The sequence below is a fragment of the Vombatus ursinus genome, unplaced genomic scaffold (genome assembly GCF_900497805.2).
Source record: "Vombatus ursinus unplaced genomic scaffold, bare-nosed wombat genome assembly UNPS02009205.1, whole genome shotgun sequence".
In the NCBI taxonomy this organism is placed as follows: domain Eukaryota; kingdom Metazoa; phylum Chordata; class Mammalia; order Diprotodontia; family Vombatidae; genus Vombatus; species Vombatus ursinus.
This window is the reverse complement of record NW_020948983.1, coordinates 62,044,395-62,071,305: the sequence shown is the minus strand read 5'-3', so window position 1 is coordinate 62,071,305 and position 26,911 is coordinate 62,044,395. Positions and strand designations below refer to the sequence as shown.

The 26,911-nt window shown below is 37.5% G+C and overlaps 1 protein-coding gene across 1 annotated transcript in view; it reads left to right on the top strand.

Moving 5' to 3' along the window:
* Positions 1–1,447: 1,447 nt before the first annotated feature.
* The window catches only part of UACA (uveal autoantigen with coiled-coil domains and ankyrin repeats), a 141,113-nt gene continuing 115,649 nt past the window's right edge, over positions 1,448–26,911 (top strand). Inside the window, exon 1 of the mRNA XM_027851714.1 lies at positions 1,448–1,589. The gene's annotated coding sequence lies outside the window, so the exon portion shown is untranslated. The remainder of the gene's footprint in view (positions 1,590–26,911) is intronic.

The following is a 26,911-nucleotide window of genomic DNA, read 5'->3' as shown; positions in this document are numbered from 1 at the left end:
CTTTTGAATTTATGTAGCACCTTGACTGTCCCAACCATTTGGTAATTAATCATGCTTTACTTTGGGTCGCTTCTTATACTGTTGCTTTTTACCACTATTTGGTTTTTTATGCATGTTTGTCACATCACCCCAGCTAAAGTCTAAGGTCCTTAAGGCTCAGATAATATTCAGTACTTCACTATAGTCTCCACTGTGCCTAAGTATCCTTCAATCAATCAATATTATTGGATGCTTATCAGGTATAAGGTGTTGTACTGGGAGTCAGTGATACAAACAAACCTCAAGGAGCTTATAAGTAGCTGAAGAGATGTCTTAAACCCATGAAAAATTTAGTAATAATAATAACAGTAATGTTTACAAACTCCAAAGATGAATAATACAAGAGATGTCATAGAGAGGCTGGAGGGATCACTGTGGACTGGAATGCCATAGGAAGCTTTCATAGGGGGGGAACCTGAACTGAGCCCTGAAGGAAAGGATTTTACAACTTCTAGCCCCAGCACAAAATGGGTGCTTGAAAAAATAGGTGCTGATTGAATTACTAAATTGTGTAAAACCCCAGAATTTACAGTCACTTGCCTTCAGAGAAGCAGAAAGTTAATCCCCATATCTTTGTCGAGTGGAATTTGGTTTGGAATACTTACGTAATGCTTTGATGAATGAAAGGAAGGAGGAGGGTAGCTATTATCTGACTTCCTTTCAGGAAGGTCTGAAATCACCTCATTACTTTTTTATCAAACTTGTGTATAAAGACTCTGCTTAAGAATAAACTATATTCCCTTGCCTTATTTCTCCAACAGAAATTATTTATTGACTTTTCTCTTTCTTTCCTTCCTCTGTAAGCTTGCTCTAATGAGAAAGAAATCAGAGGGAGTTCCTGGACACTGGCCAACATGTGAAGGCTATTGTTTTGTTGGCAGTGAGTACGTCTAAACCATCCTTAAAGATAAACTATCATTATGACAAAAGCCAAACCATCATCCCATGGAATGCTGGATCCCAAGAGTGCTGGCAAGCAGTGGGAGTGAATTTGGGAAGCTCCTCCCTGTCGCCATTAGCGCATAATCACAACAAAGAACTATAAACCAATTAGGATAGGATCAAAGATTTAAAACTGGAAAATATCTTTGAGCCTAGTTTATTTGCCTCATTTTACAGTTGAAGAAACTGAGGCCTAGGTTAAGTGACTTTCTCATGGCCAAACAGGTAGCAAAAAGCAAACTCAAGACCTGAACCCTCGTCTTGCTCCGCCAGTGGGTAGAGTGCTTGGCCTGGAGTCAGGAAGACTCATCTTCCTGAGTTCAAATCTGGTCTCAGATATTTACTAGCTGTGTGACCCTGGGCAAATCATTTAACCCAGTTTGCCCAGGTTCCTCATTTGCAAAATGAGCTGGAGAAGTAAATGGCAAACCATTCCAGTATCTTTGCCAAGAAAACCCCAGATAGGGTCATGAACAGTCAGACACACCTGGAAAAAGACTGAACAACAACAAACTTCTTGCTCCAAATGAAGTACTACTTCTATTACACCAGGCTGCTTCTCAGTTCTACTAAGGTGGCTCCTGACATTAACTGAATATTTGGACAAGGTAGGTATCCTGGAAACTAAATAGTTCAGGGCATTGGAAATGTAGAGATTGTTTTTACCAGAGCAGCTTTTATTAGTGTTTTGAGACTGAAGGGTTTAAAGTTTCTCTATCTCCTTCACTCTATACCTCCCCACCTACCCAAATATTCTTTCTCTGTTTCCCCTAATGAACATACACTTTTAGAGCTTTCATTCACAACTGAAGTATGAATGAGTGATAATAGCTAAAATTATTACCCATCTCAGGGAAACTTCTGTCTTCAGAGAGACCAAAGCCTTAAATTAAAAGGAAATTTTAAAATTAAAAAATTAAATTAAATTACAGTTTTAAAAATTCTGAAAATAGAATTCTAGGCCTCAGACAGGCATTGTAAGAAGATATTGTAGAACACCTAGGCCTTGTGGGCTCACTGAAATCATACCAACTAAGCCACTGTCTACTCTAGGTAACACAGTATAATAGAAAAAGTACTGGGTCGGGAATCAGGGAACCAGGGTTCTATCAAGGGATCTACCAGTTTTGTGACCTTTTATGTATTGTCTTCCTTCATTAGAATGTAAGCTCCTTGAGGGTAGTAACTCTCTTTTCTGTTTTATTTGAATTCTCATCACTTGGTATAATGCGTGACACATATATAGTAAGTGCTTAATGCTGACTGACTTTAGGCTGGTTATTTCCTACCTCATGCAGTCCAATAAATACTTACTAAGCACCTATAATCTTTCTGGGCCTCAGTTTCCTCATGTATAAAATCAGAAGATTGGACTATGGCATATTATAGCTCTAGCTTTTCATGAATTTATGATATTTTTGCAGGGTTATTAGAATTTTCTATTAACGCTACATATATACAAAATCTCTATTTCAGCTAAACCCTTTAAACTTGCATAATGATGGCCAAAGATTAGAGTGGTTAAGTGGTTTTCCCATGATGAAATAGGTAGCAAATAGTAAAGCCAGAATTTGAACCCAGGTCTTCTGGTTCTAAATGCAACACCCCCCCCCCCCATTATATCATACTCAGATGCAAATTGTTGAGAAGCAATTACTTTCTTTCACATCTGGAATAGGAAAGGTTAAAAAGAAATGGAGAGTAAATTAGATCCAGAGCCAGGGATACTGCTCTGGCCAACTGCCTCCTTTTCTTTTCTCTACCAACTTAGATTCTGCCCAAGTGGTTCCTCTTACATCTGGATACCCCAAGTATGCCTTTAGAGTAATGGAGACAGAGTCTCAGAATAATGACAATATTATAAATGAAGCATGGACTATACTTCAATGGCTTTATTGACACAAACTTCCTAGACCCTTCTACCACCAGGGAATCAAGCACTAATATAGCACATAAAAAGCCCAGGAAAGAAACTGTGGACACATCACACCCAACAAGAGACTACTATGTGACTATAATGCATAAGGCACTCTGCTTGACCTTGGGGATACGGAGACCAAAAAAAAAATGAAACCTTCTAGGGAGTTTGCATTCTATTGGAAGAAAACAACACATAGATTAAGTGAAAAGTAATTTTGGTGGGGAAAACACTAATAACTGGAGGGATTGGGAAAGATGTGGCACTTGAATTGAGTCTTGAAAAGAGTTAGAAATAACAAGAGGCAGCTGTGAAAAGAGAGAATGTTTCAGGGATAGGGGGCACAGCTTGAGCAAAGGTACAGAGGTGGAGATGGAAAGCCAGGCATTGTAAAAAGCAAAAAAGCTAAGTGTGACTGAAATGTGAGGGGAGAAATAAGAAATCAGTCTGAGAATATAGGCTTGATTGTGAAGGACTTTAAGTGACAAACACAGGAGGTTTTGTTTTTTTTTTAACTTATTTTAGAGGCACTAGGGAGCCACTGAAGATGCTTCCTAAGCCAGAGATTGACATGGTTATCTGTGCTTTAGGAATCCTTGCAGCTATGTGGAGTATGGATTAGAAAGGGAGAGACTGGATGCAGAGAGAATAATCACAAAGCATGAAGTGATGATAGCCTAAATAAAGGTGGTAGCTGGGGGCAGTTAGGTGGCACAGTGGACAGAGCATCGGCCCTGAAGTCAGGAGGACCTGAGTTCAAATCTGGCCTCAGACCAAACACTTGACACTTACTAGCTGTGTGACCCTGGGCAAGTCACTTAACCCCAATTGCCGAAAAATTAAAAAAAAATAAAAGTGGTAGCTATGTGGATGCAGTGAAGGGAGACAGATTCAAGAGACCTATATGAAAATATGAATAATAGTTATCATCATCTACTGAAACCTTTAGGCCTTAGTATGATGTGATAAATCAAATCCATGGTCCAACTGGTTTAATTCCACAACCATTAATGATAATGTTATCTTTTGAAAAGAAAACTATTTAGTCATTGAAATGGCCATGATTTCAATGGAGTCAGATGTCCTTCAGTTTGATCTTTAGAGATTTCCTTCATCTACTCAATTTCTATCTCCACCCCTCAAAGAGGAAAAGTGGTGTTTCAAAGATTAAACTTTTTATGAGTAGACTGCTGTCCTATATAAAAAGCTGCAATTTAGCTTTATGAATAGACAATCAACCAACAAGTACTTGTTAAGTGCCCACTATGTGCCAGGCACCGGACTAGGTGCTGAGGATAGAAGTACAAAGAATTAAAATAGTTCTCCCTTGCAAGAGGCTTACATTCAAATGGGTGGGGGTGGGAGGGAACAACAAGTAAAGAGGGAGACAGAGACAGAGAGACAGAGAGATAAATAGATAAAGAGATAGATGAAGCATATTATATAAATTGAATAAATACAAATATATACAAAATTGTTAAGTACAAGATAGTCGGAGGGAGAGCACTAGGACTTGTGTACAGGGAAAGGCTTCATGTAGAAGGTGGTACTTGAACTCTGTTTCAAAGGAAGGGAGGGACTCTATTAAGTGAAAGTAAGGAGGGAATGCCACCCTCTAGTGCAGGCCTACACAACCTGCCGCTCACCAAAGGATTTTGGGTGGCGGTGAAAAATGGAGAGGCCACAAGTTGTGCAGGCTTACTCGTGTGTGTGTGTGTGTGTGTGTGTGTGTGTGTGTGTGTGTGTGTGTGTATGTATGAGTATGTGGAGCCTCCCATCACCTCCAGTTTGGAAATTCAGCAGCCCAGCCCCACCAGTAATGCAAAGAAGCTTTGACTTTCTCCATTTCTGACCTGGGACGACCCGGCCCCTCTTTATGCAGCCTGGTGGTCCCTTATTCCTAAGGGCTCACTATATGGTGCCATACTTAGTGTGGAACCCAATTAACTTTAGCCCTATCACAGCTCAGAACTCAAGAGTTCAAGGGATTCCCCAGCCTCAACCTCCCTACTAACAGGGATTACAGGAATGTACCACACATTCAGTGTGATTTAAAGGGTGCTCAGAAGGACTCATTTCCCAAAATTATCACTACTCCTACCCCCAAACCCTGCTTGTCTGGTCTGTCTCAATTTTAATAATGCCTATTGTTCCACCACCATAGCTCCATTTAAAAAATGTATATGTTATCTTCTATATTGTTTTTATTGATATCATTGTTTTTATATGGCATATTCATTGCTAAATATCCCCTTCCCCTCTCATACCCAGTAAGTCATCCCTTGTAACAAAGATTTCAAAAGAAAGAATAACTACATTTTCAAAGGTTTTGTATCTTCAAAAGCCCCCTAAAATGATACAAATACCCCTGGAAAGGCTCATACTTTAAACCAGTTGGAGATAAATTAACACAAACTTAGCAGAGATGCACTGACAGCCATTTCAGAGCAATGAGGTATAGTCATGGATGAGGTTTATGGGATAGAAAAAGGGAAAGTGGAAGCCCTGAAAGGCAGGCCCTGATACTTTAACAAAAATATGAAAAATCATAAAAGCTCATGCTGGAGAAAATATTGGCTTCATATTTTAAAATGTAAAGACAGGAGCTAAAAAGCTGCCTTTTTTGGAATGTATCAAATTTGAATGTATCAAAGAAATATGAAAGTTAGGAATTAAAAACTAGACTAGCTGGTTTTTACTCAACCTGAGCAAACTGAACTGTTTTCTCTGCAGTGAGTGGCTTATACTCATGTTAGCATGCATACATTCTTAATGCAGAATTCAATCCAGCCCAGTTTAAATTCAATGCAGTTTGATTCAACAAGTATTTAGTGAGCAGTCACTGTATGCCCAGCTCTGTCTATGTGCTGTGGGGAAATATGAGATGTATAAAGACATGAGTCTTGCCCTTCAACTGGGTTTGCATTATATAAGAATTATGGAAAGCTACTGGGCACACGAGTGCTGGGGTACAACTGTGCTCACTCTCTGTTCTAAAGAAAGTCAGTAAGCATTTATTAAACACCTACTACATGTCAGGCACTATGCTCAATGTTAGAGATACAAAGAAATGCAGAAATAGGTTTTACCCTGAAGGATTTAAGCTCACACTTTAATGGGGGAGACAACATGAAAATAAATATGTATAAACAAAATATATACAGATAAATCAGAGATAACCAACAGAGAGAAGGCAGGGGAACCAAGAAAAGCTTCTTGCATAAGGTAATATTTTAATTGGGTTGTGAAGGAAGCTAGGAGACTAAGACTAGAAGAGAGAAAGAGAGAGAGAGAAAGAGACAGAGACAGAGAGAGAAACGGAGAGAGGCAGACAGACCGAGACAGACAGACAGAGACAGAGATAGAGAGACAGAGAGAGCATTCCAGGCATAGGGGATGGGCTAGTGAAAAGTAAAGAGTCAGTAGATGCTATGTTGTATTAAAGAATGAGTGGGGAAGCCAATGTGGTTGGGTTGTAGAATGCATGGAGGGAAGTAAGGTATAAAAAGACTGGACAAGCAGAAAGAGATCAAATTGTGAAGGGCTTTAAAAGCAAAAAAGAGAATTTTTATATTTGATCCTGAAGATAATAGGGAGTTTATTGAGTAGGGGAAGGGAATCATTGGTCAGACCTGCGCTTTAGGAAAATCACTTCAGCAGCTATGAAGGATAGACTGGAGTAGGAAGAGAGTTAAGACAGGGAGCCCAACCTGAAAGCTATTACGATAGTCTAGTTGAGAGATGATGAGGGACTGAACTGGTAATGGCAGTATCAAAGCAGAGAAGGAAGCTTAGAAAGCAGATATTGTAAGGAATTCTAAGTTCCCGTCTAGCTCTGATCTATTATCCTATCTATCTATGATCCTATCAATAAAATTCTGCCAACTATCTATGTAGGCTATGAAAGGGTGAGTCTTAGGGGGCAGCTAGGTGGCGCAGTGGATAGATCACTGACCCTAAAGTGAGGAGGACCTGAATTCAAATCCAGCCTCAGATCAAACACTTAACCCTTACTAGCTGTGTGACCCTGGGCAAGTCACTTAACCGCAATTGCCCTTAAAAAAAAAAAAGGAAAAAAGAAAGAAAGGACCAATCTAAGTACAGAAAGGTGGGGGAGGGGGGCAGCTTGGCAGTGCAGTGGATAGCGTACCAGCCTTGGAGTCAGAAGGACCTTAGTTCAAATCTGGCCTCACACACTTGATACTAGCTCTGTGACCCTGGACAAGTCATTTAACTCCAACTGCCTCGCAAAAAACAAACAAACAAAAGAACTAATGAAGACTTTCCATATCCACTTACCTTAGTGTTCTTTCTTCTTCCTGTATTACTTATCTGAGTACCTGTGGCAGTAGAAATGAGCTTCTTAAGGCCAAAGACTATTTTGTTTTGTGTTTTTTCTTCATGCCTTCGATACTCACTACAGTGCCTTAATGTGACGTAGTTTGTGTTTTTTAAATGTTTATTGAAGTAGATTGTATGATTATAGCATTTGTCATAGATAAAACTGGAAAGGGAGATTGTCCCAGACTGTGAAGGGACTTGAATCCTGGGCTGAAAAGTTTGAATTCCATCTAGATGGATGGTATCAAACTTAAATAGAAATGAAGGCCTCTAATTCACGTGTAAGGATCCCTCAGGCCTCAAAGTAACTTAGTTTCTAAATGTTACATTATCTATGCTCTATTGTATTTTTACTTATTTTGTTAAATATTTCCCAATTACATTTTAATCTAATGCCAAGTACTGAGGTGCACTTCTGATACTATTTTGACAACACTATTATCTATAGTCTAGGTAATGGACAGCTATAACATTAGTCTATAAATTCAGTTATTTATATTTCTTAATATGCTTAAAACTACTTTTCCTCAATGAAAATGATGCACAATGGATCTCATGTAGCAGTTTATAAACTTGGAGTTGTATCACCAACTGTGAGTCTCTCTTTAAAAAAAAGTGCAATTTTTTTTTCAATTATCAAGCATTTAGTTTTTCCTTCCTTCCTCTTTTGTCTTCTACTGAAAAAGAAAAAAAAAAGAAAACCCCTTGTAAGTAAATATGTATAGTTAAGCAAGACAAATTCTCATCTTGGTAAAATGCCATATTTATTATATATTTTCTAGCACAAGAGAAGCTGTGGGTAGAAGAAGGCTAGCCCATGCTGCTGACCACCCCCACCCCTTCCACCATGGGCAGCCACTATTTATTGTATTATTTCTCATACGTATATTATATTATAATATGTTATTATATTATATGTATATTATATTTATTATATTATTTCTTATATATATATACAACTGTGCTAATTTTTTATTAGGCCTCTATCTTTTTTTTACTATGTCACTGAAGATATGTTTGAGCATTGTAACCCTGAGCCCATTTCCTCCATAAGCCCCATGGTTTTTAATTGCATGATTTTGCATAACTCAATGTTTTTGGGGAACATATATATCAGATTATAGCAAAATAAATTGTATAAATTACACCCCTGGTTCTGCTCATTTCACTCTAAATCAGTCCATAGAAGTCTTCCCTTCTAAAACTATCTCATTTATAATCTCTTATAGCATAACGGTATTCAGTTATAATACTATAAGGGGTATGTTCGGGGAGCACTAGCACCTCTGGTATGATGGCTTGCTGAGGCCTTTTCAGGGCTGCTCATCCATCTTTGGTGTCCACCTCCATCCAACTCTCACCCGTGGCTCCAAGAAGCTATAGCATGTGCAGTAGCTACACCCTAGTAAAACTTTCTTGGCAAATGGGCTAAACCAGGGTAACCAACAGGCCTCAAACCTGTCCATGTAAGTTAGGGGGATGTTTACCCCAAGCATATGTAGACTTCCCCTGGTGGAAGATAGTGGGCAGATAAGAATAATTTATTCCAATGGCCATGAAGGTAGCTGAAGCAGTCACTGTGGAGCACTTAGAACTTGGTCAGACATTGAAGACACCAAGGTCATCAACTGCATCGCTGATTGTCTTGACTTTTGCCTTGCCACCGGACTTCAATGACTCTAGAAGTGAGAGTGAGGCTAACAACTTTGTGCAATTTTGCCTCACAAATCCATTCACTCACAAGTCAAGACATCACCCCATGATGTCATAGTCTTCTTCCAAAATGAAGGGTGAACATCAAACAACATTCAATTATAATCATATACCTTAATTTGTTCAGTCATTTCCTCATTTCTCTGGTAATTCCTTATTATCCAGTTTTTTCACACTGCGAAAAAAGATGCTATGATTACTTTTGTATATATGGGATTGTTTTCCTCTTTTTCTGACTTCTTGGTAGTGGTATTATTAAGTCAAATTATGCATGATTTAGTAACTTTGAGGTTGTCAGTCAGTCAATAAATATTATCAAGCACCTACTATGTGCCAGGTACTGTGCTAAGCACTGAGATTATGAAGAAAAGCAAAAGAGAGTTCCAGTCCTTGAGAAACTTACAATGTAGTGGGGCGGGGGGGTGGGGATGCTTTTCTCATGAATACAGAATAAATATAACATAGAGAGGAAAGGGAGATGACTTTGTTCATAATGAACCTTTGAATAGCCATTTTGATTGGCACTACACTGGTCTAAAACTAAAAGAGATCTATTCACAACCTTATTTACTAGCCCTCCTTTCCACCACTTAACTTTCTTATTTCAAGGAAGTATTCAGTAGTAACATCATGGGTAAGAGGCTTAACTGCTGTAGGATAGGGCTGTAACATTTCAACTTTTGTTCTGCAAATTGTTTAATCAAAATCCGTGAAGTATGCATCAAGAAGCTTAAATGGATTGTATAAATAGTTAAGATCAAGGGAACAAACACATCCCTGCTAAGCTAAGTGCCTCAGGTGATCGCCGGGTGTCTGCTACCATCTTGGACACTTGACAGACTGTGAATGAAGGAAGAAATGAAATGTCACTCAGAGGATTGGCTCTGAAGGAAGGGTTGATCCCTGCTATGTCCTGAGAATGAAGTTTAGAAGTGAAGTAGATGCTTACTCAGAATGGTTAGGTAAGTATGAACATAGCAATAAACTTGACCTGAGATACCTACAGCAAGATTTAAATTCTGGACCAATATTTTAACAATGATATACAGAATCCTCCCATTAACAATCTATCTATATTTTCAATTCTAAAAAGGTCTTCAATAATATAGAGTAAGCCCTAGGCTTTGAAGGACCCTTACAATGAACCTGCCTATCCCTTTTCTTCCCCTTCATTCTAGACATCCCATAATTAATTTAAGGTGAAATGCCAGTCTCCCATATATACAGACTGTACAGAAGACTTCCCAAGACATAGCAGTTAATTAACCCACTAATCAACAAACATTTATTGAGTGCTTTCTATTGAGTGCTATTTGCTGTGGGGGTTACTGAAAGATTTTATTTCATTCATTTCAACAAACATGCATAAAGTACCTACTAAGTGCAAGGCAGCATGAGGTAGTAGACAAAGTGGTAAGCTCAGAATGAGGAAACCTGGGTTCTGATCCATCTTCTAACAGCTAAAGATTGTGTAAGCTTGGGAAAGTTAGTTAACCTCTCTGAACCTTAAGCAAACCTCTAAGATGTTAATTTTTATGCAGTTTGTTGCAATCTGCCTTGACAGAGGGAGTTAACATACCAATGTAGTTATAGGTGCTTGATGTGTATGCTTAAGTCAGTGAGGTGAGTTCTATGGGAACAAAGACAAAAACTGAGATTTTTTTTCAAAAATTTTACATTATTCTATGATATATACTATTTTATTATTTTATAATATATACTACAAATATTATATACTTATACTATATTATATTATGACATAATTATATATTTATGATATATCATATAGATATATTATATATATCATATATTATACTTAGGATATAAAGTTCTTCAGGAATTTTATATTATGCTATAAAAATGTAAGTTCTGCCTAGGGGCAGGGAAGGACAGCTAGGTGGCACAGTGGATAGAGTGCCAGGCCTGGAGTCAGGAAGACTCCTCTTCACGAGTTCAAATGTGCCCTCAAATACTTACTAGCTGTGTGACCTTGTGAAAGTCACTTAACTCCATTTGCCTCAGTTTCCTCATCTATAAAATGAGCTGGGGAAGGAAATGGTATCTTTGCCAAGAAAACCCCAAATAGGGTCACAAAGAGTCAAACATGATTTAACAACAAGGGGGAGGAAATTAAACAATCTAATTGAGGAGTTGACTAATTTTGAACATGGGATCTTACACTATATCCTAAGTATGGAATCACTACTTGATTTTATTGTATTTGAAACAATGTGATTTTGTATGTTGTGTACCAAATTTATTTCATTGATCAACTTAAAAAATTGATTTTAACCGATAGCAAGTAGTTGCAATGATTACTGATCTGTAATATTGTTTGAGATTTAGTATTGCTAGGTCCCCCTCATTTCCACTCTTTTTCAATATTTCCCTTGAATTTCTTGACCTTTTGTCCTTCCAAATGAATTTCTATTATTATTTTTCTATCCCTATAAAGTAATCCTTTGGTAGATTGAGTAATATGTCATTGATTAAGTAAATTAACTTCAGTAATATTGTCATTTTTATTATATCCAATCATGAACAATGTATATTTCTCCACTCACTTCGGTCTGTTTCTGTTTCTATTTACAGTGTTTTGTGATTGTTTTCATATAGTTCCTTATACGCACTTTTTTATATGCACCTAAATATTTTACACATATTGTGGTTATTTTGACTGGAATTTCTCTTTCTATTTTTTCCTGACAGATTTTGTAGGTAATATATAGGAAGGCTAATGATTTGTGTGGGTTTATCCTGTATCCTACCATTTTATTAGTATTTTATTTGACCCCAGTTATAGGTAAAACAATTTTTAATATTCATTTTTAAAAGTTTGAGTTCCAAATTTTCTCCCTTTCTTCCTCTCCTCACCCCTCGTTGAGAAGGCAAGCAATTCAATATAGGTTATACATGTGTAGTCATGCAAAACATATCCATAATAGTCCTGTTGTAAAAGAAAACAGACAAAAAAAACTTCAAGGAAAAATAAAGAAAGTTAAAAAAAAGTATGCTTCAATCTGTATTCAGACACCATCAGTTCTTTCTCTGAGAATATATAGCATTTTTCATCATAAGTCCTTCAGAGTTGTCTTGGATCATTGTATTGCTCAGAAAAGCTAAGTCATTCATAGCTGACCATCTTACAATATTGCTGTCATTTTGTACACAGTACATTTTGCTTTGCATCAGCCCATACAAGTTTTTCCAGGTTTTTGTGAGAGCATCCTGCTCATCATTTCTTATAGTACAATAGCATTCCATCACAATCACATACCACAACTTGTTCAGCCATTCCCCAATAGATGAGCATTCCCTCAATTTCCAATTCTTTGCTCCCAGAAAATATAAATACATAGGTCTTTTTCCTTTTTGTTTTTTTTTTTAATCTCTTTTGGGATACAGACCTAGTAGTGGTATTGCTAGGTCAAAGGATATGCATAGTTTTATAGTTCTTTGGGCATAGTTTCAAATTGCTCTACAGAATGATTGAATTAATTCACAACCCTACCAGCAATGCATTAATGTCTCATTTTCCCCACATCCCTTCTGTTTGTTATGTACCTTTTCTGTTCTATTAGTCACATTCTACTATTTTGTAGAAATTATTAATTCTTTCAATTAATTTTAGTTGGTTCTCTAGGTTATGTACAATATTATGTCATCAGCAAAAGCAATCATTTTGTATCTTCTTTGCCCATGTTTATTCTTGTCATTTTTTTTGTCTTATTACTATAGCTAGAATTTTTAGCACTATGTCAAATAATAGTGATGATAATGGGCAACCTTGTTTTATCACCTAATCTTATTGGGAAAGGCCTCTAGTTCATCTCTATTATATATAATACTGGTTTTTGGCTTAAGATAGCTATCTATCATATTAAGGAAAGGTCCATTTAATACAATACTTTTTAGTACTTTTTTTCCTTTTTTTTTTTTGGTGAGACAATTGAGGTGAAGTGACTTGCTTAGGGTCACACAGCTAGTATGTATCATGTGTCTGAGGCCGCATTTGAACTCAGTTCTTGTGACTCCAGGGCTGGTACTCTATCCACTGTGCCACCTAGCTGCCTCACACAGTTTATACTTTTTAACATATGCAATGCTAGCCTCTTTGTTAATGTTTTATTTTAAAATCTTGCATAGATAATGATTAGGGATATTGGTTTGTAGTTTCCTTTCCCTTTTTTGTCTTTCTTAGGTTTATCTTTCAAGACTCTATTTGTATCATAGAAGGAATTTGACAAGATACTTTCTTTTCTATTTTTACAATGTGTCTGTAATGTTGGAATTCATTTTTCTTTCAATGTTTGATAGAATTCACTTTTAAATTCATCTGGTTCTGGGGTTTTTATCCCTGGGGAACTCATTCCTTGTTTGGTTTCTTCTTCAGAGACTGGATTATGGGGACTTCTGGCTAAGATGACTGTCTACACTAGGGGTAGGGAACCTGTGACCTCGAGGCCTGGAAAACAGAGATAAGTTTCCAAGTTCCCACATATCTACTCCAACAAAAACTTGAAATTGAGTTATTTAAACATGCTATTTCTTGGGTAGTTTGTATTTTTGTGATTTGGCATTTCTTTCATTTAAGTTGTCAGGTTTTTTGCATATAATTGGGCAAATGTTTCAAATAATTTCCTTTATTCTTCATTTGTTGTTATTTCCCCTCTTTTCTTTTTTGGATATTGGCAATTTGGTTTTCCTCTATATTTTCTCTAATCTGACTAGCTACAGAGTTATCTATTTTGTTTTTTTTTTCTTCAAACAACCAGCTAATAGTCTTACTTGCCAATTCAATGTGCTTTTTTTCTTTCAATTTTGTTAATCTCTTCTTTGATTTTCAGAATTTCTATTTTGATGTTGGATTTTTTAAATATGTTGGTCTTCTAGGGTTTTTTTTAGTTGTATGCCCAATTCATCAATCTACTCTTTCTCTCTTTTGCCAATGAAAATGTTTAGAAATAGAAATTTTCCTCTAAGGATGAAGATTTTATTTTAGAGCAGAGGGTTCTTAATTTTTAAATATTTTGGACTCCTTTAGCAGTCTGTGAAATAAATTTATGTACCTCTTTTCAGAATATGTTTTAAGAACACAAGATAAAATATGTATAATAATAAAGGAAATAAATTATATTGAAATATGGTTATCAAAATATTAATAAAGCAAGTTCACAGACCTCAGGTTAAGAACCTCTTATTTAGAGGAAAGTAGATGTCACTAGAATTTCTTGAACAAGGGGATGGCATGGTAATATATATCTTTTAGGGATCTGATTTGCTTAGCTATGTGGAAGATGGATTGGAGAGGAAAGAGAACGGAGTTAGAATGTTTAGGAGACCATTGCAGTCCCCCAAGCCAAGTCAGGTGAGAGTAGATCTGAACTAGGGTGTGGATAAGTGAGTGGAGAGTGGAGAGAAAGGGGAAGATTGCAGGGCTGTTGCAGAGGTAGAAAAATCAAGACTTGGCAACTGATTAGATATGGGGACTAAGGAAGAGTCAACAGTAAAGAATGTCTTACGGGCCAGGTAGGTGGCGCAGTGGAAAGAGCACTGGGCTTGAAGTCAGGGGGACCTGAGTTCAAATCCGGCCTCAAACCAAACACTTGACACTTACTAGCTGTGTGACCCTGGGCAAGTCACTTAACCCCAATTCCCTTAAAAAAAAAAAGAATGTCTTGTAAGATGCTTATTTATTATTTTACTGACTATATTACCTCTCATTTCCCCATCCCCCCATAAAAAAAGAGTTAAGGATGATGATTCCTAGGTTGCCAACCTGGCTGACTTGAACAATGGTAGTACCTTCAAGAGGAATAGAGAAGTTAGGAAAAAGGATATATTTTGGGAAAAGATAAAGCGTTCTGTTTGGGACATATTGAATTTGACATATTTTCTTAGATCCAAATTTGGAAGATATAAATTTCTCCCCAGATGCAGGATTTTCCCTCACACCTGTTGATTGCCTCAATTTCCCAGTACATCAAGGGCCAGTGTTGGGGAATCTGACAATTAGTCCCTTCTTTCTGCATCATCAGTGTGGTATGATGCATACTTGCCCTGCAGGTATACTGTCTTTGCATCTCTTGTTGTACTCTCTCACAGAGTCAGCCTTAAGTGTAGGAAGAATGGATGGAGTATGTTTTGTGGAAGGGCACTAACAAAATCCTCCTCCTAAAATATTCTCTTCACAAATTTCTGAAATTCTATCATTAATTAGTAACTTATTGGGATTAAGCATTGCATTCAATTTAACACCCACTTATTAAACACCTAGTATACATAAGGCACTGGAAATTAAAAAAAAAAAAAGAACTTTCCCTGTTCTCAGTTAACTTACATTTACTTGGGAAACTATAACATGTATACTAATAAATAAATTCAAGATAATTTCAAGAAGATCACACTAACAATTGGAGAGAAAGGGGAGAATCATGAAAGGTCTTGTGCAGGAAGTGACATATGAGTTGTGCTTTAAAGGAGCTTACTAAAATATGGAAGCCTTGGAGGGCCACCACCTGAGCAAAGATATGGAGTAAGGTGATGGAATGTTGTATACAAAGAACAGTTTAATTTAAAAAACAAAAGAGCACATAAAGGGAAGTAATATGAAATAAGACTGGAAAAATGTTTTGGGGCGTTTTAAGTGTTATGCTGAAGATGTTGCTTTTTATCCTAAAGACAAATGGGAGCCACTGAAGATCTTTGAATAGAGGAGTGACAGGGTTAAATCTGTGATAGAGTAATATCAGTTTCACAGCTATGAGGGAAGGATTGCAGAAGGGAGAGAATAGAAGCAGGGAGACCAATTTAGTTTCTCCTGAGGAAGGGTATACATTAAGTCACTAATGACTTAGTGTAAATATATTTGGTCATTTACACTGGCAGGAGGATCTGGCAATATGAGTAAAAGGGGAATGTGCAGGTAGAATAGAAGAAAGGGGATGCTAAAAGGGAGAAAGACAGAGAGAGTGGGGTACAGTGGAAAGAATGTTGGATTCGGAGTCAGAAGATCTGGCTTTGATTATAAACTTTGCCACTCGTTGCCTGTGTGACGAGGACAAGTCATTTAACCTTTCTAGGACTCAGTTTCCTCATTTGTCAAATAGTCTCTGAAATCCCTTCTAGCTCAAAAATCTGTGACTCAGTAAAGGAGTTAGACTAGACAACTGCTAAGGTTCTTCCCAGCTCTAAATCTTTGATGCTCTAATCTGACATTTTTATGGTGAAGAAAAGGGAGCTGTGGGCCTGAATGCTAGCATAGAGCAGTGACTATTCAGGTGGGCAAATATGACTGGGTGCCAAGTCCCAGAGATGAATCTTGATGGATTCCACTTGAACCTAGGAGTAAATTACTAAATAAAGGTCTTGTTGAAGATCAGTGCTGGTGTTTCTTTCAAATGGCTAAAAATGGCACACACAAAGCACAATGAGTGGGGGGGGTGTTTGGAAGCAAAGGCCAGATAAAGTTTATGGGAGTGGAGTAACAGTGTACTCTTTGAGGTTTGGGATGCCTAATTCCTACTTTGTGCCTTCCTTGTAAGTGTGTACCTGGCCACACCCTCAAACAGATGACTGGGGAGACATGGTATGGTGGAAAGAGGGTTGTCTTTGGAGTCAGAAGATCTGGGTTTGAATCCTGGCTCTGGTATTTACTACTTGCAATTTTGGGAAAATCACTTAATCTTTCTGGGCCTCAGTTTCCATATTTGTAAGATAAGAGGCTTGCACTGGATAGTCCCGGCTCTAAATCTATGATTTATGACCCCACCATCCTATGGGGGAGGTGAGTAACAGTTTCCAAGATATCTCTGTGGTTCCAAGGTCAGGGGATTGTTCTGTTCCAGTGTTTGGGACATGATGTATATCAGAGAAGGGGGTTGAGAGAGGATGAGCTCTGTCACAGAGTCAGCCTATGAATGGTGTATCCAATTCCAACATCCCAAGCTCACTCCCTCAGCCATGCCGCAGACTCCAGGATGTGACATTGAAGCCAAACAAAATCTTAATTTTGTTGCCAATCCTGCTCACATATCTTTCCTGCTCCATTTGCCTTAAAGATGCCAGATATCATTAGATGGGAGGGAACATCCCTCCAAAGAGACTAAAGAGAAACCTGTTGAAAACACCCTGCTCTTTATGAGCAACTCATTGAAATAGCCAAGGTATGTGTATTTAATTTCTTTGGAAACAGGATTTCCTCTGATTTGGTTTTCTTGTGTTGTTTTATTTTCACTGCTTAAAACTGCTTCATGCTGTCCCAGTTTGGGCTTGTTTTTCAAGGGATTTCTCTGGTATTTCGATTTTGGTCAGGAGTTGGCCAGGTTTCTGTTTAAAGTTCCCAGAATCAGCAGGAAGAATTCAAGAGATAGCTTGATTCCTGCCAACTCTGAGGAAGTTGACACCCAGAATATCTTTGTAAGGGACAAAACTGGCAGCAGTCCTGGCTCTGGAATCCTGCTAATAAACTGATTTCCACCCCAGGCTCTAACTTGTACTGCCCTGACATGAATCAGACATGAACCTGAAAATATATGTGGAAGAAAGTTGACATTAACAATCAGCCATTAATTTTTTTTTCCCCAATGAACATTTATTTTCTTTCCTTCCCTTCCTCTCCTTTTATTGAATAAACACACACACACACACACACACACACATACATACATACACACACACACATACTCCAAAACTCAACAACCTTGTAACAAATATTCACAGGCAAGCAAATGCAAAACAAATTCCCACCCTGACCATGTGTAAAAATATATGTCTCAGTCTGCACCTTTGGGCCATCACAACATTCTTCATCACCAGTACTCTGGAATCATGGGTGGCCATTGCATTGATCAGAGTACTTAAGTCCTTCCAAGATGTTTTTCTTTATAACTCAACCATGACATTTTAAATGTATTACATTATGTGAACAATTTCATTGTTAAACTCCAACACTGAAAGTCCAATTATCTTTTGCCTGAGGTGGTACTGGGATGGATCTTAGGGCATTGTTTTGAAACAGAAAACTTCAGGCACTTTACCTTTAATGAATCAACCTACATACTGAACCCCTACTTTGCAAAAGGCACTGTGCCAAGCACCTAGGAGAATTCAAAGTAGTATAACACACAGTTTTTACTCTCAGTGAACCACCCACCCACTGTGGCCACTGCCTGGAGCAGTAGCTAGATGTACAGAGATTGCATGCATGGGGTTTGGCTGGGGACTCAGGGACACAAGCTCACCGAAGCCGGGAGCAGGAATGACTCACGAGATGGGACTCAAGATCAAAGCAACCATTTCCTTGGTAGACAGGAAGTAAGAGATCTTGTTCATAACTTCATATCTGAACTCTGTTTTGCTTTGGTTAAAGACAGACCAAGTACATCTGCCTTTCAAAGATGATATTTTGATTGTGGAAAACATAGAGAGATTTTAGGCCTCCTCCATGAGCTATAGAAAGTAAGGTTGCATAAGGGGCATTGTTACAACCTTATTTATTCTCTTGCTAAGTACTCTGAAGTAATTCTTAATTGGCTATGTCTAGCTACATCCCTGAGGTTATTTGTAATTAGGGTTAGAACTACTTGCCGTCTAATTTAATGGTATCCCAGTCCTCCAGTATCATAGTTTTCAGGATTATTTGCATATGTTTTACTAAAACCTTCCTGTAATGCCTTATCATTGGACAGAAGCCATTTAGTGGTTTCCAAAGCTATGCCTGTAGAGCACAAACTTTGAAAGGTCTAATCATGTGGAAAGTATGGACTGGGCAACGAACTGTATGCCTATTGTGCAAATACTGACCTCACTAAGTTCAGAGATGAAGCTTGACCACAGAATTTCCTTCCTTCCTTTGTTCCTTCCTCCCTCTTTTTTCTTTCTCTCTTTTTTCTTCTTCCTTCCCTTCTTTCCTCTCTCCTTCCCTCCCTTCTTTCTTTTCTCTCTTTCCTCTCCTTCCTTTTTTCCTTCCTTCCTTCCCTCCCTCCCTCTTTCCTTCCTTCCTTCCTTCCATCTATAGACACTCATTAAACTGTGGTGACATGGGAGAGGATTCTGGGAAGATGGCAGAGTAGGTCAGAAAATTCCAAGCTCCAATATTCCCCCCCAACAAAAGAGATAAAATAGCACCTCAGGGCAAACATAGTGGTAAAAATAAGTAAGAGTAGGGGCAGAACTATGGTCCTCCTGGGACAACTGGAGATCTGAAGAAAAATTCCAGGAGGAGTTTTAGCCCCTGTGAAGAGTAAACACCTCCAGGTTAGGGACTGGTTAAACAACAAGTGGCAAGCCCTAGGGTTAGCTGGGTTGGGAGGCTGCCTCAGCCCCAGTCTCAGGAACGTTTACCCCTGGGACAGTGAGGAGAATTGGGCATCAGAGCCAGGGAAGATTGAGGGAACCTCTGCTGACAAGGAATGCCAGACCCAGCTGTGCTGCAAAAACTGTCAGAGGCGAGAAAAACCAGCACATGTCCAGTGAATGCAGAAGCAGTGAGGCTGGGATGTCACTGGCTGTGGGCACTTACAGGACGCTGGAGGTCTTGGTTTCAGTTCCAGGCCAGAAGGGAGAACTGAAGGAAAATCTGAGGGCAGAGGTACCATCCCCCATACCATAAGACTAGAGGTGATTACAAAAACTGCTACAAAAAAATGCACGGGCAAAGGAGAGAAAATCCAACCATGAAGAGTTACTATGGGAATAGAGAAGACCTGGGTTCATCTTCACAGGAGGATACCAAAGCAAAGAAACCCTCTTTTACCCCAAAGAGTAATGTCAAATGATCACCTGCCCAAAAAGAATTCATAGAAGAACTTAAAAAAGACATTAAAAATTAAATGAGAGAGACTGAGGAAAAACTAAAAAAAAAAAATTAAGAATAATAGAAAAAAACAATTGGATTATGAAAAGAAAGTCAACCAATTAGAAAAGGAGATCCAGAATCTTAAGGAAGAAAATGAGTCCTTGAAGATCTGAATTAGGCAAGGGGAAGCAAGAGATCAAGAAATAATAAAACAAAATATAAAGAATGAAAAAATAGAAGAGAATGTGAAACATCTCATAAGAAAAACAACTGATCTGGAGAATAGATTAAGAAAAGAAAACATAAGAATAATTAGACTACCTGAAGGCTCTGATCAAAAAATGAATCTTGATACAATAACACAAGAAATAATTAAAGAAAATTGTCCTGAAGCATTAGAACAAGAGAGGAAAGTAGAAATAGAAAAAAAACCCCACCTATCACCATCTGAAAGAGATCCTACAAGGAAAACCCACAAGAATATTATTGTCAAATTCTGAAACCCCCAGCTCAAGTATAAAATGTTATGAGCAACAAGAAAAACAAATTTAAATATGGTGGTGTCACAATTAGAATCACATGAGACCTAGCAGTGGTGACATTAAAAGACCGCAGGTCTCAGAATTCCATATATCAAAGAGCAAAAGACCTGGGCTTCCAGTCAAAAATATCGTACCCAGCAAAACTAAGTATAATTCTCAGTGAAAAAAAGAATGGATATTTAATGAATTGTCAGCCTTTCAGGACTTTGTTAAAAAAATAAAAACAAAAACCTAAAATTAATAGAAGATTTGGCATACAAGAGCCAAGAGAAACATAAGGTACATACCAATGATCAATTATAAGAGACCTAGTAAGGATGGACTGTTTACTTTTTATGTATGTAAAATATAAAGCGTATGTCTAAGATTGTTATTAGTAAGATTGGGGCAGACCTGAGTGTGATATGACTTTAAAAAGTAAAAACATTGAGGAAGAGCTAAAAAGAGTAATTATCTGATATAAATGAGGTGCAGGAGGAAGAACCAATACAGAGGAATTAGATGGGGGAGGAGGGCTGTTAGTTCTGGAAACCTACTTTCATTGGGAATGGGTTCAAGAAGGAACAATACATATACACCTAGAAGAGTATAAAAGTCTTCTAAATTTAGAAAGAAATAAAATGCTATGGGGATAGGAAAGGGGGAGAGCATAAGGGAGGGATCTTTAGATGGGAGGGTGAGGGAATAAGTTAAAGGGGGGTATAGAAGAGTGTTTAGATTAATGGGAATGGGAGGATAAGAGAGAGATCCTTGGCAGGGGTGGGTGGGTGGGTGGGCAGGTTAAGTAATAGGAGGGCAAGGTAGCAGGTAGATGTAAAGTAGAGGAGTCAGGAGGGATATGAAATAAGAGATGCACACAAACATTAAAAACAAAGATCAGGAGTACGATCTCTTAGGGAAAGCATATGTTGATGTATATATGTATGTATATGTATATGTGTATGTATATATCTATATATAAATATATCCATGCTTAACTGTAGCCTACTGGGGTGAGGGGAAAAAAGAACAAAGTAAAAAGTGCACAGCAGAGAACAAAAGAAAACTTACAAGGAAGCAAAGAAAACAACACAATGCATAGTATTTATTATATAGGCTTTCTTGAAATGGAGATTTATTGCTACATATTTTGGATGAAAACATATGACATGTTTTTTTCTTTTCTTATTTTATAGTTAAGTTTTAATATTGAAATTTATAGTATGTTTCTTTTTCTTTTTTTATTATGTATTTAAGTTTTAGTATTTAAGTCTTAAAAAAAAAAACTGTGCTGACATGGAGAGGTTTTGATCAGCATTTGTAGAAAACAGGATTAACCAGAAAGAAATTAAAGATGCTCAAAGTATTTCCTATGTTTAACCTAACTTATCTCTGGATTTGACTGACAGGATGATGTTCACCTGATTCTTTCTAATTCGGGCTGCTTAGTACTTTATACACTGATGCTGAGAAACACACCTAACATAGTCTTAGGATTTCATTCCTTGACGCTAAGCTAATTCATTGGCTATACCATTCCTAAGTTCAAAGGAACAACCTTTAATTGTTGTGTTGCATCTGAGGATAGTTTTGAAGTTTATAGGGAAATAATGTCTCCATCTTTCATCTGGAAAGGATAGATTTTAAATGAATGTCATTTGAAGTCTTGTATGTAATCATATGTATAAAAACTTGTTGATAATTAACTTTACAGATTTTGCTTGTGGTGACAAGAATTCTTAAAACAGCAGTAGGAACATAGCAATATTGAGCTGGTTACTTTTTTACAGAAAACCCAGTAATCCTGTAAGATTAGTACTAAATAAATGTATTCATGAATAATGCAGAGAATGGTTGAATAATCATTTTAAGATGACACACAAGTGTGCCAGCTTCTTCAGGCATTTAAAGTCTGCTTTGAAAGTAGCTCTGATGGTTGTCTACAATGTAGAACAACAGTCTACACAACTGTCATCCTAAATAGGCATTTTAATTATGTTTTTGCTCTTCTCTTAAATGTCTTCTCTAGCAATTAGCCATAAGATTGTGTTTTTAATATTACAGATAACCTCATCATGGGTGTGACTATTTTGCGGGAAGTCATATGCAAGGAACATTCCCCAATAAATAATTCTTTTCCAGGAAATCAAAGTTAGAACATTTTTTTTGGACCAAATTTAACAAAAAGAAAATAAAACCTGACATTTGTTCTATTTTTCCCTGTGAATAGTTTGCTTTTAATAGTATTTTATATTTCTACTTCCGTAGATACACTTCAATTTAAGTAAACCTTACATAGGAAAATCAGAATTTATATACAAGATAAATGAGGAGGTCAATGTTTGCTATACGAAAGAATTTTTCACTCCACCAAGAAATGGCCATATAATCAACTCACTTTGTTCCTAAAGTATCATTTGATTTAATTTAGTCTCTAGGAAACTGTAAGGAATACCAAGATCACTGACGTACTGTTCCTATCCTGTGGCATAACCAAACTATTTCTATTCTAATTTAGTGATTGAAATAGAAATGACTTCAAGCATGAGAGGCAGCATGGTGGACTGGAAAACATGTTAGATTTGGAGTCTAGAACCTGGGTTGGAGGCCTCACTCTACCACTTTATTCTTTAGTGACTTTGATTCAGGGACTCAATCTCTCTGGGCCTCAGGTTCCTCGTGTGTAAAATGTTGTTGGATTAGACAGCCTCTGAAGTCTCTTCCATCTCTAAATCTACCATCCTATGATCTTGTATTGTCAAATATACACTACATACCTCAAGTCAATTCCAAATTATAAGACAGAAAATAAGATTTTTTTTTCTTCTGTTTGTTCAGAGGCAGTTTAATAGACAGTCTGCCCATCTTAGGTTTAAATCTTCAAGGCCTTCTGTCTGACATGGGCTAGGTGTGTGTCATTAGGCAAATCACTTAATCTCTCAGTCTTGGGCAATTCTATAAGATTATACTTGGCAAAAGATAAATTGATGGTAGAGAGAATTTCCTCACTGGGAGCTCCCTACACCAATGAAATCATAGGTCTTCTGTCCTTAGCCCTTTTTACTTCTTACTTTACACTCTTTTTCTTTGATTATCATGCGATGTAGATGACTGTTAAATCTCTATCCCCTTTCACCCAAGTTCCAGTCCCATATTTCTAATGTATTCTAGATCTAAACATCTCGAAATATTTGAAAACTTTTTCCTCTCTCTCAGTCCTCAGGTTCAATCAGTTGTCAAATCTTGTCAATTTTACCTTACAAAAACAAACAAACAAACAACAAAATCCAATTTTACCTTACAATATCTGTCACATCTGTCTCTTCTTCACTTATATTGCCAACATTCTTGTTCAGGTCTTCATTAGCTCTCACCAGGATTACTGCCAAAGCCACTTAACTTGATCTCCATGTTTCTATATTCTCTTTCCAACCTATCTTTCACTCTACTGTCAAAATAGTTTTCCTAATGTGCAAATCTTACCAATTATTTCTCTACTTCAAAGCCATCAGTGACACCCCACTGCTTACCAGATAAAATATGAATTCTTTAAGCCTGACATTCTAGGATCTCCACAATGTGGTTCCAGACTCCAGGCTCATTGTGTTTTGTTTTTCATGTACTATACGTTATTGCTGTTCTCCTGTCTCCATGCCCTTGAGCGCACTATCCCCATAAGTGGAATAGACACTCTTGTATCCAATGGCCCTTGTTGAAACTTTTCCTTTTCCTCAAAGCCCTGCTCTTTCATAAAACCTTATTTCCCCAGATATGTCATCTCTTCTTCCTCAAATCTTCCATGCCTCTCTGACCTCACTTATGTATATATAATGTTTTAACTTGAGTTATTGTTATTTGTATACATGTCTTCTCTCCTTTGCTAAGCTCTTTGAGCTCAGGAACTGTCTCATTTCATCCTCAGATATCCAGAACTTAACACAGTGCTTATAAATAGTAAGTACTTAAGAAAAGTTTGATGAATTAAACTGAATTGAATGGTAAGCACTCAAGAAATGTGAGTTATCTTTTTAATAAAAATTTTTTATTTGACAACATCTAGACTAAAAAACAAGACACTCCCATATTCAATTTAAGGGCCCAAATTTTGCTTTTAGGAACCATTCAGGTATTTATATTCTTTGTGTATATCTTGAGAAAAAAGTTGAGATAAGAAGACTCTAAAGGTCCTTAACAGTAATGTCCAAGTCTAACAGTTACTCCTCCATGAAAGAGACCTATGGAATTTATCTAGGCACCTGGCTATGTAGCCCCTTTTAAAGGAGGCAATTAACATTTCCAGTCTTTGAACTATTTGCATTCAGTGACATTTATCACCATATAGTTTAGTCATAAAAGATAAATCAAAACTGTAGAAATAGTCAGGTATCTAAGGTTTAGTAACAAAGGTTACTTTCCACAAGCAAAAACAAGGGACCTTCTCTTGGCTTCATGCCTGAACTTAAAGAAGGAATAGTGGTGTGTGTGTGTGTGTGTGTGTGTGTCTAGACCAGGAGTGGGGAACTTGTACGTTTGGATTCAATCAAAGGGTCTAACTTGAGGACCTAGAGGGCCACATGTGGCCTTGAGGCCACAGGTTCCCCTCCCCTGGTCTAAACTGTTATTAGCCTTGAGGCTTAATTGGGTCAGTGAAGTCTATTTAGATCTTACTTCATCCCTTCCCCCCACCCCTAATTCCGCCATACACACCACCACCATATACACCACAAACCACAAATCAGTTTTATAAAACTAATGGCAAACTTGAGGCATCACCAGTGACTGGTACTTTAAATATTAATATTGATGGAAAGATAGGTTAGAACTCTCAAGAGGTTTGCAGATAAGTAGAAAACTGCTATTTCATAGTTGCTAAATAATCTTCAAGGTAGAAAAAATCTTCAAATTTCTATAAAAAAATATAGAGTAAAGAAAGAAGAGTAATGGGAGGGGAGAGGACTCCAGCCCCGAGGGTCCTTCCCCTTTCCATTTAGACTAGACAGTCTTCCCTTTTAGGGCCCTCATACCTGCTTCTGGCCCTCCAAGGTCTGAACGGTTCAGAAGTAGGGTTAGTTTTTCCTGACAATCTCTCCCTGAAGAAGCTGGGGCTTGGAAGGGGCTTTGGGGTTGCTGTCCCACCTAGGTGGGGCCCAGGAGCTGTCCACTTTTCTTTGTCATCTGCTTCTTGTACTGAGCTTGGAGTTCACTGAAACACCCATCCAATAAACTTGCCAGCAGTGCCTCTCCCCGACAAAAAAAAAAAAAAAAGACTAAAAACAATATTTCCTTAAGGGGAGAATTATCACCCATCCACCAAGATTTTTGTTTTGTTTTTACAAAACAAATGAAAACAAAACTTGTCTGGCTATATAAGAAAAGATTATCAACACAAAGATCTTTAGTTTTCCGGCATGGAGTCATTTCATAATAATATAGAATCATAGAATGTTAAAGATAGAAAGGACCCCAGAGATCATCTGGCCTAACCCCCTCATTTTACAGAATGGATTCAATTCAATTCAATAAACAATTTAAAAACTTCTACTATAAATAAGTCATTGAATACCAAGACAAAATTGAAATAAACCCGTAACCCAGAAGCTAGTCAACTGGGGCTAGAGGTGGTGGTGAAAGGTGTGATAATATAAACAAGAAAGTAAAAACTAAGGTATTTCAAGGAAATAGTTAGGGACTTAGCTCAGAAAAAGACTTCATGTAGAACAGGTGGCATTTGAACTGTACTTTGAAGAAAGAAGTGTAAACTAGACATGGGGGACCATTTGTACAAAGACATGGAAGTGGGAGATGGAATTTTGTCTATTCAGCCAGTTTAAATTTTTTAACTAACACACACACAAAACTTCACACACCAGAATGCAAAAGAGGATTGTATATGAAACCATGAATCTCCATTTCATACTGCTTGTTTTTTTAAGATGTACTAATAAACCCTATCCATTACATTACCCATCCCGCTTCTCTCTGATTTCTTCTGAGTTTCATTTTGTTCTCTTCTATATATTTAAAATAAGTGTTTCAATGGCCCCCTTTTTATACCACTATTGCTAGTCCTGCCCCAACCCTCATCCCCATTCCCAATTAAAAACTAAGAGGAAGAAAGTAAAACCCTCCCAGCAAATAAGCATAGTCACACACAAGATGAATCCACACTGGGGTCATATCCAAAAGTGTTTGCTTCTTTCTGTACTTTGAGTGCATCATCTTCTGCCAGGAATTGGGTATCACATTTTATCACAGGTCTCCTAGTGATATGGTTGTTCATTGCATGGATCACAGTTCTTAACTCTTTCAGAGTTGTTTACACTGCTCTTCTCCTTGTATAAATTGTTTTCCTGGGTTCTTCTATTCACTTCACTCTGTACAAGTTAAGAGGGCTACTACCCAGGATTCTCTGAAACTGTCTCTAGTATTATTTCTTATGGAGCAGTAATATTCCATTACATTCATATACCACAATTTGTTTAGTTTTTCTTCAATTGATGAACAACCTCCTTAGATTCCTCCTCTCTCATCCCCCTCCCATCCTCCTCTTCCCTCTTCCCCTTTCCCTTCCTTTCCCTTCCTTTCCCTTCCTCTTTCCTTTCCTTTCCTTTCCTTTCCTTTCCTTTCCTTTCCTTTCCT